The sequence below is a fragment of the Toxorhynchites rutilus genome, chromosome 3, assembly GCF_029784135.1.
Source record: "Toxorhynchites rutilus septentrionalis strain SRP chromosome 3, ASM2978413v1, whole genome shotgun sequence".
Taxonomy (NCBI): domain Eukaryota; kingdom Metazoa; phylum Arthropoda; class Insecta; order Diptera; family Culicidae; genus Toxorhynchites; species Toxorhynchites rutilus.
This window is the reverse complement of record NC_073746.1, coordinates 191,384,431-191,398,356: the sequence shown is the minus strand read 5'-3', so window position 1 is coordinate 191,398,356 and position 13,926 is coordinate 191,384,431. Positions and strand designations below refer to the sequence as shown.

The following is a 13,926-nucleotide window of genomic DNA, read 5'->3' as shown; positions in this document are numbered from 1 at the left end:
GCTGCTTAATATCTTGTACAGACTCGATAGGCACGTTATCGGCCTGTACTTTGATGGGTTCAATGTGTTGCTGTCTTTCGGGAGGAGGAATGTGACGCCACGGGTGGCGAATTCAGGGAGGTTGTGTGGGTCACGTAGCACCTTGTTGAAGCACTCAGCTATCTTTGGATGTGCGACGGTCAGCTTCTTGTGCCAAAAGTTCTGGACACCATCGGGGCCCGGTGCTGCCCAGTTCCTCAGGTACCGCGAGGCTTCGCGGACATCGTTCTCTCCGACGATGATAGCTGGCATCTCTCCAATTTCACCACAACTCTCCTCCTCCCGTCTTAACCACATTTGCCCGTCGCGATGTTCTACTGGGGTCTCCCAAATACCAGCCCAGAAGTTCGTCACATCGCTAATATCTGGCAAACCTTCGCGGTAGTCGGGCTTCTCGTCGCTAATGTGGTCGTAGAACGCTTTCTCGTTATCTCTGAACATCCGATTTTGTTCCTGGCGCTTTGCAGAGTCAGAGTAACGTTTCAGCCGTTTTGTAAGGACGCTCAATTGCTGTACCAGTGTGTCGAGTTTTTCCGTCAGCTGGTGAGCTCCCAGCTGGCGAAGTTCAGTAGGCCGCACGATCACAGCAACTTGGCGACATAATTTCGCCGATCTGCTGCCTCTTTTGTACGCCCTCAGTCTTCCAATTGCGGCGCGCTTGTTTAGGATCCGTTGCTCCAATCTCCTTCGCCATGGAGGCTCACGCCTTTCACGGAGATGTTGGAGCAGTCCGCCTCTTGGCCTAATACGGTATCCTAAACTTTTGGCGGTCGCCACAGCAGCACAGTAAACTTTCAGTTGCAGCTCCTCCATGTTCTCAGCATCAACCAAGTGCAGCGGAAGAACGTGCTCGTTCATGAGCTTTACTGCACTTGTCAGCCTACGGGAATGCTGCAACTTCGGGATCCTGGGGCGCGACAATGGGTCTGTGTCGCGGAACTGTGAGATCGCCTCGTCGTAGTGGAAGACCAGATCGCGTAGTTGTTGTTGATCTGGCTGTTGGTGGGTTTTTTTTTCTCTATTATAGTGACTTTCAACACATTTCGGCTGGTTCGTCACTTTTGACTTCCAATTTTGGAAGAATGTCGGGAGTGAGAATTGAACTCGTGATCTCTGCGTGAGAGGTATGGATTTTACCACTACGCCAGATCGCCTCCCATTTTCGAGTTTAGAGTTTTTGACTCGAGTTCAAGTGCATACCGATCCCAATTGGTTTTTTGGGATCTCGGTATTCTCTATGAACTTCCATACCACCATTCCATTCAAAAATAATGTGTCTATGATCAGACAAAGACGCCTCCTCGGAAACGTGCCAGTTGTGGATATTTTCTTGAATAGCCGGGCTGCACAGCGTTAGATCTAGGACTTCTTGTCTGATGGCGTTAATGAAGGTTGGTTCATTCCCTTTGGTAGCCATATCTATGTTGTTTGACGAGAGAAATTCTAAAAGACACTCACCTTCAATTTGCAACTTATGAACTCGGTGCATGGTTGCAGTCTCGTCGAACTATTCTATCTAACCTCTTGTCGAAATTGCGGTTGCTCAACATATGCAAATGAGCTTGAGAATACGTCAGGAAGTTGAGAGACTTATAATTTTAAGACTTTTCAATCTATAGTCTACGTTCTGTTTATTCTTACTACACTAAGTTAAATTTTGCCGTGCATTTTCATTTGTTCAGTGCAGTTTTTGGATGACTGGCCAGGGCAAAATATCACCCGCTTCTAAAATGAAATACCTAGTATAGGATTGGGGAAAAAGAAATGTCGTATTCCTGATCGAAATTTGACGGTTTATTTAACATACTTAAAATTATCCAATTTAAAAAAAAAAGGCGCAAATTTGTTGCCATTTAGAAGGCAACTTCATCACCCACAATCTTTCGCTTTTTTCGCTTCAGGTTGTCGTACGTGATCCACTTTTCATCACCAGTCACCATCTTCTTCAAAAATGAGTCGAGTTCGTTCGTTTCAGCAGTGCATCGCAGGCGTTGATTCGGTCTAAAAGATTTTTTGCGTCAACTCGTGTGGCACCCATACATCCAGCTTTTTTTTGGAGTCCAATTTTCTGCAAACGGTTCCAAACGGTTTTATGGTCTATACCCAGTTCCTGGCCAATCGAGCGAGTGCTCACATGCCGGTCTACTTGGATGATTTCAACGATTTTATCGGTTTCCACGACGATTGGCCTACCAGTACGGGGTGTATCTTCGACAGCCACTACACCAGAACGAAATCGATCAAAACAACGCTGTGCTGTGCGAATCGTTACAGTATCGGATCCATAAGCTACACGAATTTTTTTGGCCACCTTCGTTGCAGTTTTACCTCGCAGGTAGTAAAAACGTAAAATATGGCGAATTTCTTGCTTGGTGGACTCCATCTTTGACGCGCTATAACTTGAGACTGAAAAGGGCAATCACAACACTGTCAAAACGACAGTTGTAGCATAGATTGTCGTCTTTAAATAGCCGTATAGTATGACCCGATGCGATAAGTACAACACAAGATATGTTTAAGTGTTGCCATATATTGACAATATACGACATTTCTTTTTCCCCAACCCAATATAACGTTTGCATTAAAACATGGACTCATTTCAGATGGCGACGAAAAAAACTACGAAAGATAATTAACTGGACCAAATTTTCTTTAAATTCTACGTTTATTAGGCCTTCTACAAATATGTTTAAACGCCCTTATCAATGGATTTGCAGGAGCCATGGTGAAATCAGTTAAGTAACTACGTTCGATACTTTGTTCGTATTGCAAGTTCTACACTCGAGTCGAAGAAGTTGGACACCGTGAGACACTTCGTGTCCGCCTGATATAGCCGATCGTTCATTTACCACATTCTCTCCCTTCTGGAGAAAATTGTCGGATAAAAGCCTGGTTCTTGCCATCTGTCCGTAAAGTGCAGCAGAAGCTGATAAGGAAGAGCGATAATAAAGTGGCTTGGCCGGAAGTTATGAGCAACTGGTTAAACAATAAACTGCCAGAATTAACATTTTCATGTTGAAGCGTCAAACGAGGCCGCACGTGTCTGAGCAGCATCTAACCCACAAGAAGTGGCTTATGTACTCACGAAAAACATCTATACGACGAAGTGCGACGTCGTGTTCATGGTGAAACGAGACTTACTGAGACGCTGGCCGGCAACGACTGACGGAAAACTTTACGCGCGTCACTAAGGAGGTAAGCGATGATGTCAAATATATATCCCATGCCAAGTTCTCGGAGAAAGCCCTTCTGTGGTTGACGATCAACGAATGGAATGTTCAACCCGCTGTTCTTTCCTTCGAGGCTTGCGGTGAACGGGGAGATATACAATACGAAGCTCCTGCCGGAAGTTGAAGAGATCGCTGGAGGAGATGGACCAGCTGAAGATAAACATTGCACCGAAGAACGCCAACCTTCCGAGCGTCACCCTGCAGCCATAGATAGAACATATTTGGGCGAGCTTCAAACGGCGGATCGACTCCAATAATTCTGTAGACAAGGTCACGAGAGAGCTGATGAACTGATATCCACTTTTCATCGGGGACTCATACGATCACTGAACTAGATGGTGACATCAGTTCCAGCCGAAAGTACCTATGGCACGGTTGGCTTCCATGAGATCGTTGTCAACTGAGTTCTGGGCAGATACCTGTTTTTGAATTTATAATAAATCGTATTCAATTTATTTGTTTGACACATTGACGCCGGAGCTGTAATTCATAATCCTCGCCATCTGGCGGCTGCGATGATTGCTTTTAGCTCTTTCGATCGGAACCTATTCCAGTCAATATATGCCGATTCAACATTTTTCTGAATAATTCACTTTTGTTTGTTCAAATATGATCTTGCAGAATGCATTTTGCCGCCCAGTGACATTCGTTTGTTGTTACATGTGACACGATGACATAATAACGATGAGGCAGTCTAGTGCGGGCCACCGGTGGTACGCGCCGGCGTGAATGTGTTAAGGGGGTATTCTAGTGCAGAGACACGATTTTCGGGCGTTTTTTCGAGCTCCGTAAAAATAAAACAAATAATATTTTTACCATCCATTTTACCATTATTTGTTTATTTATCTATTTAAAAAAAATGGCAGCCGTTTGAAAAACAAAATACGGTTTAAAATGTTTTTTCTTATGTTTCCCAATTTTTTAAAAATAGTAAAATTTAAAAAAATATTATTTTTTAGAGATACATGCGATAGAGAGATGCATGCAGATTGTATTCATATAAATTCGACGTGAATCGGTTCAGTAGAACTTGAGATATCGTGTACGCCAGTTTGAAAAAACTAGTTTCGAGAAAACGCGTTTGAAGTTTATTGTTATGGTCGTACAAGGTTAGATACCGCATCACTAAAATGGCTCTAACTCGGTAACTAAACTACGGAAATATGAAGGATTTTTTTAATTTTTTTCAAATTTCTAGACTAGAATACTGCCTTAATAAAACTATTCCATGATGTGAGTTGATTTCAACAGGTGCGCAGTTTTCAAAATGCTGACGAAAGAACAGTGCGTGCGTGAAAAAGTTTTGCACGAGTACTTCGAGAACAAGGATCTGTCGCATCGTGCAATCGGGAAAAGTTGGGATTCGTCGAAGAACGCCTGACGTCCAAATAAAAGCCTTCAGGACATCGAGAACGATCACAAACGAGCGGTTGGGGCCTTTGGACGGAAACCGAGCGCCTCAGTTCGAGATGTGACTAAAAAGTTGCATGTGAGCAAGACTTTCGTGCAGAATACCAAAACACGAGCTGGACTACGTACGTTTAAGAATATTAAGAATAGAAACAGAATATAGTCGCAATAAGCCGTGCCCGGATGTTGTACGACGAAACCTCGCTGCTGCGTAATGGATCACGAGAAATATGTAAAGGCGGACTTCAAAGCAATTCCAGGAAACCTGTATGTGACTGTCAAGGATAAGATGGATGTCCCGAGAACCTCCGGACACAGGAGATGTCGAAGTTCGCCAAGAAGACCTTAATTTGGCAAGGGATTTGTACTTGCGGAAAGCAAAGTACTCCAAAGTACTTCCTTACCGCAAGCACCATGAATGGACAGGTGTATTTGGAAGAGTGACTCCAAAAGTGTGACTTCTCCCTCTCCTGAAGACTCGCGACGATCCGACTATCTTCTGACCGAATTTGGCATCATGTCTTAACACGAAGGACTCGCTAGAGTGATGAAAATTTGGTTCCCGTTTCCGTTTCCGTGTTTGCATATGTTCTTTTACAACCGCAATTTCGCTCTAACACTTTCTTTGTTTAACTCAAGTCCCCTAATTTAATTTCCGGTCTATTGGTGCCGTTTTCAATGAACCGGAAGCCAACATCTTCGAAATGATATCCAAATACGACTTCGACTTCCTCTACTCTTCTCCTCAATACCCAATGCTCATATCGAATCGATTCAGGACCATGGGGAGATCGGTTTAGGACGACTATTTTTGAAGGTGTCGAAAAAAGGCACTTCCGATTTGGCCTTTGTTTTCCCTTTTTTATCACTCATGAACCACGCCGACCAGTGTAAAACATAGTTTAAGAGTTATATTATTCATTTCAGTGCCGAAATCGCCAAAAAATGAGAATTTTATGTGATGAATTGCCGTTGCAAAAAAAGGGGTCAGGTCAGAGCCATCTTCCCCTATATATTTGACAGTATATTTGACAGAATGTACACTTCATATCAACCTTATACTCCAGGGGCTTGAAAAGACCCGAGATTTTTCACTCCCCTATATTCGCGCGATCGTAACTAGTATACTCACAGACTGTGTGTATCTCTGTGATATTACCTTTGTGTATTTTCAGGCGTTGTTGGTATTTATTTAAAGAAAAAGATACAATTGAATGAAAAAACTCCTGAAAATATTTTTATTTAACTTCATTCAGTTTTGAAAGTCATTTTATTCAGTCACCTCATTGATTCTCGGCCTGTCAGATCCATGCACGAGTATAGAAAGGTTAATGAAAACAATCGTTTCTTAGGCAAAGCAGTATTTATTCCTCAACATAGTTTTCTTCGAAGGCAGTACGTTTGATATAGCGAGTTTCCAGCATTTCGATTCCCTTTCTGTAGTACGAAACGTCTAAATCTTCGAAATATTCCTTACTCTCAGCAGACCGTCTATTGGATTCAGGATTGTGGTAATGGATCCACGTTTCATCCATTGACAAAACGTCAAAAGAAATCCACTTGATTACGCTTCAACAACTATAGATGAACCTTTCGAAATGAATCTTGTTCATTTTTAAGTAGTGCTGTTGTTCCCGGGACTCTTCAGCAATTCTGTGTGATCGTTCTTGGCATGAATGACATGGCTGTGGCATTGATTCAACAAGTTTAGTTTCTGGCGCGATTGTGTTCCACTAAGTTGCAACTACTTGCCTCACTTGTGATTACTTGTTTGATAATTTTTGAACCCAAATTTTCAAAATAACTATGGTTTGTTTCGAATGTCCGTCTTGTTAGAATGTGTACAGACGACCATGATTCTGTTTTGCGAAAACTCTGGAAGTGTGTTCTTAAACTTTTTTGTCATTATTCCGTCAATGATTTCGAGTTCTTCGATTCTAAACAGTACCATCCGACACGAAACAATGACTTTTCTTGCACAGTAAATGCTAACAGATAGTTGAGTAGCAATGATTCACCTCTTCCATGTTTGACTGCTGACTTCAAACACGCACTTTGTAGGCTTTCGTCGGTTTGTCGCTATTTTACTTATGATACAATCTTACCCAGTGGCGTAGTGTAGGGGGGCGAATGGGGCGATCCGCCCCGGGTGTCACCTTAGAGGGGCGACACCCATGACAATGACAAGTATATTATTTTTTGATTTTGAATGAATTTAACCGGTTATTACTTATGGTATTATCTAACAAAACAACTCACTATGGAAAAGTTCATGTTATAATGTTCATGTTATTCTTGGTTTTTTATGTTCATTATTTCGTCATACTACATTTTCATTTCTGTACTGGGGTGTAAATTCAAACCCTCGACAAAGAAGGGGTTACGGTTGAAGTACAAGGTTTTGAGTTTTAATATATCTCTACCGGATGGACGAAGTGAAAATAACATTATTCGAAAGATAGTTAAAAGATCTACGAAATATGTTTTTCATTTATTGGTCAGAAAAACTTGTTTAAATAGCTCAAAATTGATTCGAAAGGGGGAAACTTCCAAGGGGAATCCATTTATCTATTTATTGGGAATTAAGCCAATGGCAGTCCGTGCGGTTATGGTAAGTTTGGTTAATGGTAACCGTGCGGTTATATCACATATAACCCACTCCAATTTTTTTCGTTTCGGGTGAGAAAAGCTGCAAATTTGAATAACGACATCCTTCAACAATTGGAAAGTCAGGTTTTTAGTTTTCATGAAGTCCCGTTCGCAGGCTATCGACCGCTTCAACCATGTCAAATTCGAATTTTGGTTTTTGTTGAGAAAGCAAAACAAAAAAGCCGTATCCATAGGGTTTGTAGACATCTCTTTGGGCTTATGAGACTAACACGCCTTTGCTAAGAATCTACAGTGACATTTTTTGAACAGTTTGATCTGTTTAATAGTTTTTCGCAGTTTCAATCGCTGAGAAATGTTTATGAGCCACTCAGGTGTGTTGTTGAAAGACTGTCGCAAACTCATTATAATGCTATGAAACAATTTATGGGCGGATCACAATCACTGGAGTATTGTGCGACTAAAATACTGGATCAAGTGCACGGTCTCTCCTACCAGAAGTGTAGGATTTAATTCTTCTGTTTATTTGTACTTCTGATGCGCTGTACTAAATGGATTAGATCTATCGCAGAATATTTGCAAACCGAAGGACTCTCTCTGAGTAACGTTGTGATCAGATTCAATGCACTGGTAATTTTTCTCGCTGATGGAAGGAACGGTCTAGACGAAATGGTCATTAAGAAGGTTTTATTAAAATCTATCGATAAAAAATTTGCTACTGAGAGGAGAATTCCTCATAAGATAAGTAAACCAGGTGAAAGACTTTCCGGGCTCGATCCAACGATGGAAGAGAACGGTCAAAATCGTCTAAAGAAGAAGCCAGAAGAAATTTTGGAAGCAAGTCAAGTTCGGCACATGTTATAAGTATTGGACAACGAAATGAAAAAGTCGACTTGACAAATTGGCAACTATCAAGTTTCAGAAAGACAGCGTTTGCTAGAGATTCCAGGACTTCGTAGACATTTGAAGGCCGCCGAAATTAGTTGTAATGGTGTAATTAGTGAGATTGCATTGTATGTGTTACAGTTCATCATGAAGTCGGACTTCCAAGAAGTGGTTCCAATTCTTACAGTGAAGCTGTTTCTAGCCGTGTACGTTTCTGTGACATTTTGTAGAGAGACTTATCAGAGTTGAAATTAACTAGAAAATTGCAAGAGGGAATGCTCACTTAACACGAAGCATTTGTACAATATCAGTGTTGGTCTCAGTTCCCGAAGTTATTTATTTGATGGCATATTTATTTGAGTCACATTTCGACACCCACAAATAAAACATATTTTATTTATTCTCATATTTTGTCCCAGTGACCAACGTGTGAAGATTTTGTGATTTATTGTTCGTCCTAATATTATAATAAATATTTTTCTAGTTCAGATAAGTTTGATTTATTTTTAGAAAACGAAAACATAGTATAATGGAGGGGAGACACCCTAGTAACCCGCCCCGGGTGTCACCCGGTCACGCTACGTCACTGATCCTACCCAAATAACATTATTTTAGTTTCATCTAATTACCTTCTTCGAGTCATCAAATTGCAATAATGTGATCTTGTGCCCACTTCAGTTGTTTTTGAATGTTTTTCCTCTGATAGCCTCGGTTTCTGCCCCTCAACCCTTTAAACCTATTTTAAGAAGTCGATTTCACAATCGATACGAGGAGAACAACCCTTTTTACATTTTTGAACTATTTTAGCAATAGTAGCTTTGCTTAGTCGGATTACATCAGCTAGTAGACGTTAGCTTTGGCCAGTGTTCTATTGTATGAATGTTTTCGAACACATAGGTAAATTTATGAGTTTTTAGGGCCAACTTCGATCAGGGAACCTTCAAAACTTCCAGGAACGATTAAGATAATTTAGGAGATGTTATGAGAAAAAAAAGTTTTCATTCATATTTGTTCAATCAGTATAACGATATGAAGGCAATAACGCTAGAAGTACACTACGTTTTAAAATAAAACAAACTTGAACTGATTAAGGAAAAAAGAGGAGCGATGTATTCAGATTGTTTCTATAATTATGAAACACTTTTATTTTGTTTTTTGAATGTTTTGCTCCTGACCGGAACAATGAAGTTTATAAAGGTAGTAATATAAACGTAGATAAGTAATATACCATTATGGTGAGTACAATGAATAAGGTTCTAGTATATCTCGAAATAAAATGGCTAAAACCGTTCTACGGCTACGGCCTTGTCGCATATTCTTGTGGTTTTCCGGTTAGTGCTCACTCGAGAAAAAATAACTGTTGTCAGAAAGACTCCCCACGATAGTTTCCCCCAGTTGGGCTTGTTGGGGATGTTTTGCGGAGCGCAGATTTGTTTCAATGCTTTTTTTGCTGAACAATTTTTAACAATCTCAACTGTAATTTTCTTTGTTCAACAAAACTGTTCTTTCTCCTAATCTGAAAATTAAAAAAAATGACGCGTGTGTACGACAACGCAAAAATGTGTGGTACCAAATTTTACTAAAATCCCTGTTTTGGGATACATTTGAGTAAAATTATCACACGATTTGATTTGGTTGAGAAAAATCCTCCGCTTGCACAAGTGTTGAGGGAGAAATAAGATGCTTCGGAGGGAGAATGGCGAAGTATAAAGGATGATAGTTCCTTTCGGAAAGAAAAACTTTGCTTAGCATTCTATTGTGTTAAGTGTGGAGGAATGATTGAAAAATGTAGAACCCACTGCGATGTGCTGGACTAGCGTAACATCTTTAATCGTTCGACTTTGCGAGTCACATCTGCTTTTATAAAATAGTTAAAAGCGGTTTGATATACATGAAACACAAACACCCCATTCACCAAGATGATTGAAGAACTACTATAGATGTTGAACAAACGTGGTCATGTGCATACTAATTTGCGCTGATGAATAGTGTGTTGTGCAAACCTAAAAAATGTATGATATGAAAGTTTGCTTATAACCTGCTCTTCACATTCTTTGATAGCTCCATATTTAGTTGCTATCAGCAAGGGTGAAAAAATCCTATTTATGCCACACACTTCTTGTTATAAAAAGGCAAGGGTACAGTAAACAAAAAATCCATTTCGTTGAGAATGAAAAGATTTTAATACCGTCCTATCCAACCAACATCTACAAATATTACCGTGATTTTCCGTGGCCGTTTAGTTCGTATCTGAATTTAAGTCAGGAAAGTTATATTCACGAAGTACTCGACTCAGCACTCTCAGTGTGCTTGCTGAAAATGATTATCAAGTGAAGTGCATTGAATGTTAGGGCAGGTTTTCATCCTTCATCCTGTTTTTTTAAATTTTAAAAACATGTAGGTGAGGTCATTGCAATATGCATTTACAATAAAATTATTCGACCTAATATATTCATCAGAGTGATATATTATTTAACTCTTCAAGACTCTGTTTCTATAATTTTACGCATTCCAACACTATTTTTTGCGTAAATGATTTTATGTAGATCATGTTTCATCAAAATTTACGTTTCTCTAATCGATAAACATTGTTTGTAGTTATATTTTATTTCCGGCAAATGTAAAATAACAGTGTAGTTTCAAGGTATACAAAAACTATACAGTGTCGGACAAAACATAAAGACAAAAAAAGAAAAGAAAAAAAAGTGACAGAACTTTGAGAAAAAATAAACCAATCCAGTGCTCCAATCCATTTATAATAATTTATTTGCATTGTTCGAAGAAATTTTGTAACATCTGTAGTTTAAACAATAGTCATTCAATAAAAAATGCTTTTAAGCATACCTAAGAGGGAACCCATGTCTGGAGGGTCGAAAAAATTTTTTTTTCGATGTTAGGAATAAAGTAAAGTGTTTGGGTATTTTGGTTATTGTTTAAGGTATATTTGAAGATCTATTTTCTATTTTTTGAGTGCACGAATAATGATTATTACACTGTTGACAGTTGGATGTGTAGATGCCGTATGCAAATCGGTACCTTGCTGGCAGTGTTGACACATTTTAATCTGTACCAGAAGGGAAAAAATCTTTCTCATCTGTACTTTTTCTTCAAAAAATCTGTACCATTGGAATTATTCATTGCAGAGAAAAATCATGAAATATGAATGAATAAGGTCAATTTAAGGGGGACGAAGTCACCATCTAACGAGGAAACGACCCCAAGCCGCCGAGGTGACGCAATCCGAGTCGAATTCAATGTACATTAACATTTGCTAGCCTAGAATCTCTCGTGCGTTTGATGATGCTTGTAAATAGTACTATCATTCAATAAAATTTTCGAAAGAAATTTCACACGCGGAAAAAATCTGTACCAATCTGTACTTTTTGATGAAAATCTGTATTCTGTACCGTACAGAATCTGTACCAAAAATAACGAAAAAATCTGTACCTTTCCAGATAAATCTGTACGTGTGGTAACAATAATTGTTGGGGGTATCGGTACTGAAGCAACTGGGTGACGCAGAACGGATTCCAATGATTATTTTGAAACTTTAGAACAATATCTAAAGCGTAAGAAGTTTTTGAAAATTCGAAAAATTGCCAAAATGGCACCCATTTATGATAAAAATGAGTTATTTTTCATGAAAAATCAATGTGATAAATAATGTCATCAATCTCATAAAAAACGAAAAAAAAAGATTTCAGAAAAACGGCTATGTAACATTTTAGATAATTCATTTTCACTTGCTGAAAAACAATTTCAGCCAAATCGGTCGAGTAGATCCTGAGATATTAATACCACCTGAAAAACATGGTTTCGAGAAAAACCAGTTCATAAATTCGTACAGCAATGCGATATCCATTAAAGTGACCTCATACTTTTGACTGTGACTTTCCAATGCAATTAAATATCGAAAATTTCTTTTAAGACAACGTTCCTGAGGACATATGCTTCACAAAAATGCAAAAAAAAACAAAATTCATTTTCTTCGATTTTCCAGATCGGGGTCCCCCTTAACAACTAAAATGACGCAACAAAAATTAAGACCGGTTTTAAAATTCATGGTAAAAAAAACAAGAAAATACATACCGTGAAAAGCTTCTAGGGTTAGTACTTGGTCGTGTAACCTTTGTTACGCATCTCTTCACGCACACAGTTCGGTATGGATTCCACCAGCATCTGGCACGTGGTAGCCGGGATGGGGGTCAACCCCGTACCAGGAGAAGCACCCCCACACCATAATGTTTCCTCCTCCATGCTTGAGTGGCTTCGTGGTATACGGTGGCATGCAAGCGCAGCCTATTGGGCGATGGACCAAAGTTTTTCGTCCAATCCGATGAGGTTTACCTTCGTCTCATTCGACCACAGTATATTTCGCCACTGCTTTTTATTCTCAGGACCGATCCAATCGAAGTGGTCTTTCGCGATAGAGGCGATTGAACTGCAAAGTTTAAAGCATCTCAAAAACAAAGAATGCGCGAACTTCAGCCGCACCTTCAGATACTTCGGTGTCAGCATCGAGACCTTCCGGGGGCTTTTTTCGCGTAATCCCTGCTCCACCAGCCGTCGCTGAACTGTCCGGGAACTCACGGACAAGCTCAGTTCGTCCCGGATCTTTTTCGAGGACTTGACGGGATCTTTCTCGCTTTATGGCAGAGTCATCCTTCGCGATTGTTTTCCTTGGGCATCCAAGTCGTTTCGGATTTTTTGCGGTCGTGGAGGGCATTAAACACGAAGGTTTTGGATCGTCCCAAGTACTCTGCGATTTCGCGATTTGGATTTCGAGAATGAAAACCGTAAATAATTCTTGTTTACATGATAAATACTTACCAGGATCCGAAAAACACAAAATACCACCGATAAACAATCAATTTTCTTCAGAAGTCGGTCGAAACAACACTCGAAACAGTCGAGACGAGCAACTGGCCCTAAATTTTGTCGCACCGGTTTCAACTTTTGACAGCAACCATTGCTTCTTGTTAAAAGGGGTTGCTTTGATTGCGTTAAACTTGTGGTTTTCAAAGTTGTCGTACTATAATAAGTGCTCGCCCCTAGGTTTCGCATATACTACATTCTATTGGCATTTAGAATTAATTTGATTTTTTGCATTGGAGAGGTCTTAATGTTATGTAAATTCACGGATGACATAATTTTGGATCATTTTTTAAAATAAATATCGAAGGAATTGGGTGATGATAGATTGTCTCTCACGAGGGAAGTTAACGTTTTGACTCATATTCCGATGAAAACCCCGATATTCTTTACGGTATACTCTTCCATATAACAGCGTTTATAGGTATCAAAACAACATTGATTTTCAGTAAATTTAGCTTTTTAATTGAAGAGTTCGGAGTTTGAGTTAAAAATTAAATTTTCGGGAATTGAGCCAAAACGGTACTTTTTTCATCGATCAAAATTATACTTTGTGTGGTTCTTTTTAGAATAAAGCAATTAGCTAGGCTAATCTTCAACAGGGATATTCCGAAAGCTTCGAACATAAGAGAATATAGATATATTTGGCGTTAGTCATACTTTCATCGATATGTAACAGTTCTCTCACACCCCAAATCGTGATTTTGCCACCAGAAAATCTTCGACTGTCTTCACTTAAACTCTAGACCGTTATTTGGTTTCAAATACCTCGAATTAATTTTCATTTGACCAAATAACCTTTGTTCAGAAAGAAATGGGGATATCTGCAGAAACCGTTTGTTTGATCCAATTGCGCTAAATGGTGAGCGACCGCCATATGACA

The 13,926-nt window shown here is 39.6% G+C and overlaps 1 protein-coding gene across 7 annotated transcripts in view; it reads left to right on the top strand.

The window, feature by feature from the left end:
• LOC129776956 (neuroligin-4, X-linked) overlaps nt 1-13,926 on the top strand; it is a 92,794-nt gene that overhangs the window by 21,718 nt on the left and 57,150 nt on the right. For 5 of the 7 annotated variants that reach the window (XM_055782928.1, XM_055782927.1, XM_055782926.1 and 2 more), the window contains exon 1: nt 10,405-10,572. The exons of 1 other annotated variant lie outside the window; for it this stretch is intronic. The gene's annotated coding sequence lies outside the window, so the exon portion shown is untranslated. Of the gene's footprint in view, nt 1-10,404; nt 10,573-13,926 lie in introns of those variants that run through there. One more of the 7 variants, XM_055782925.1, reaches the window with a different exon arrangement.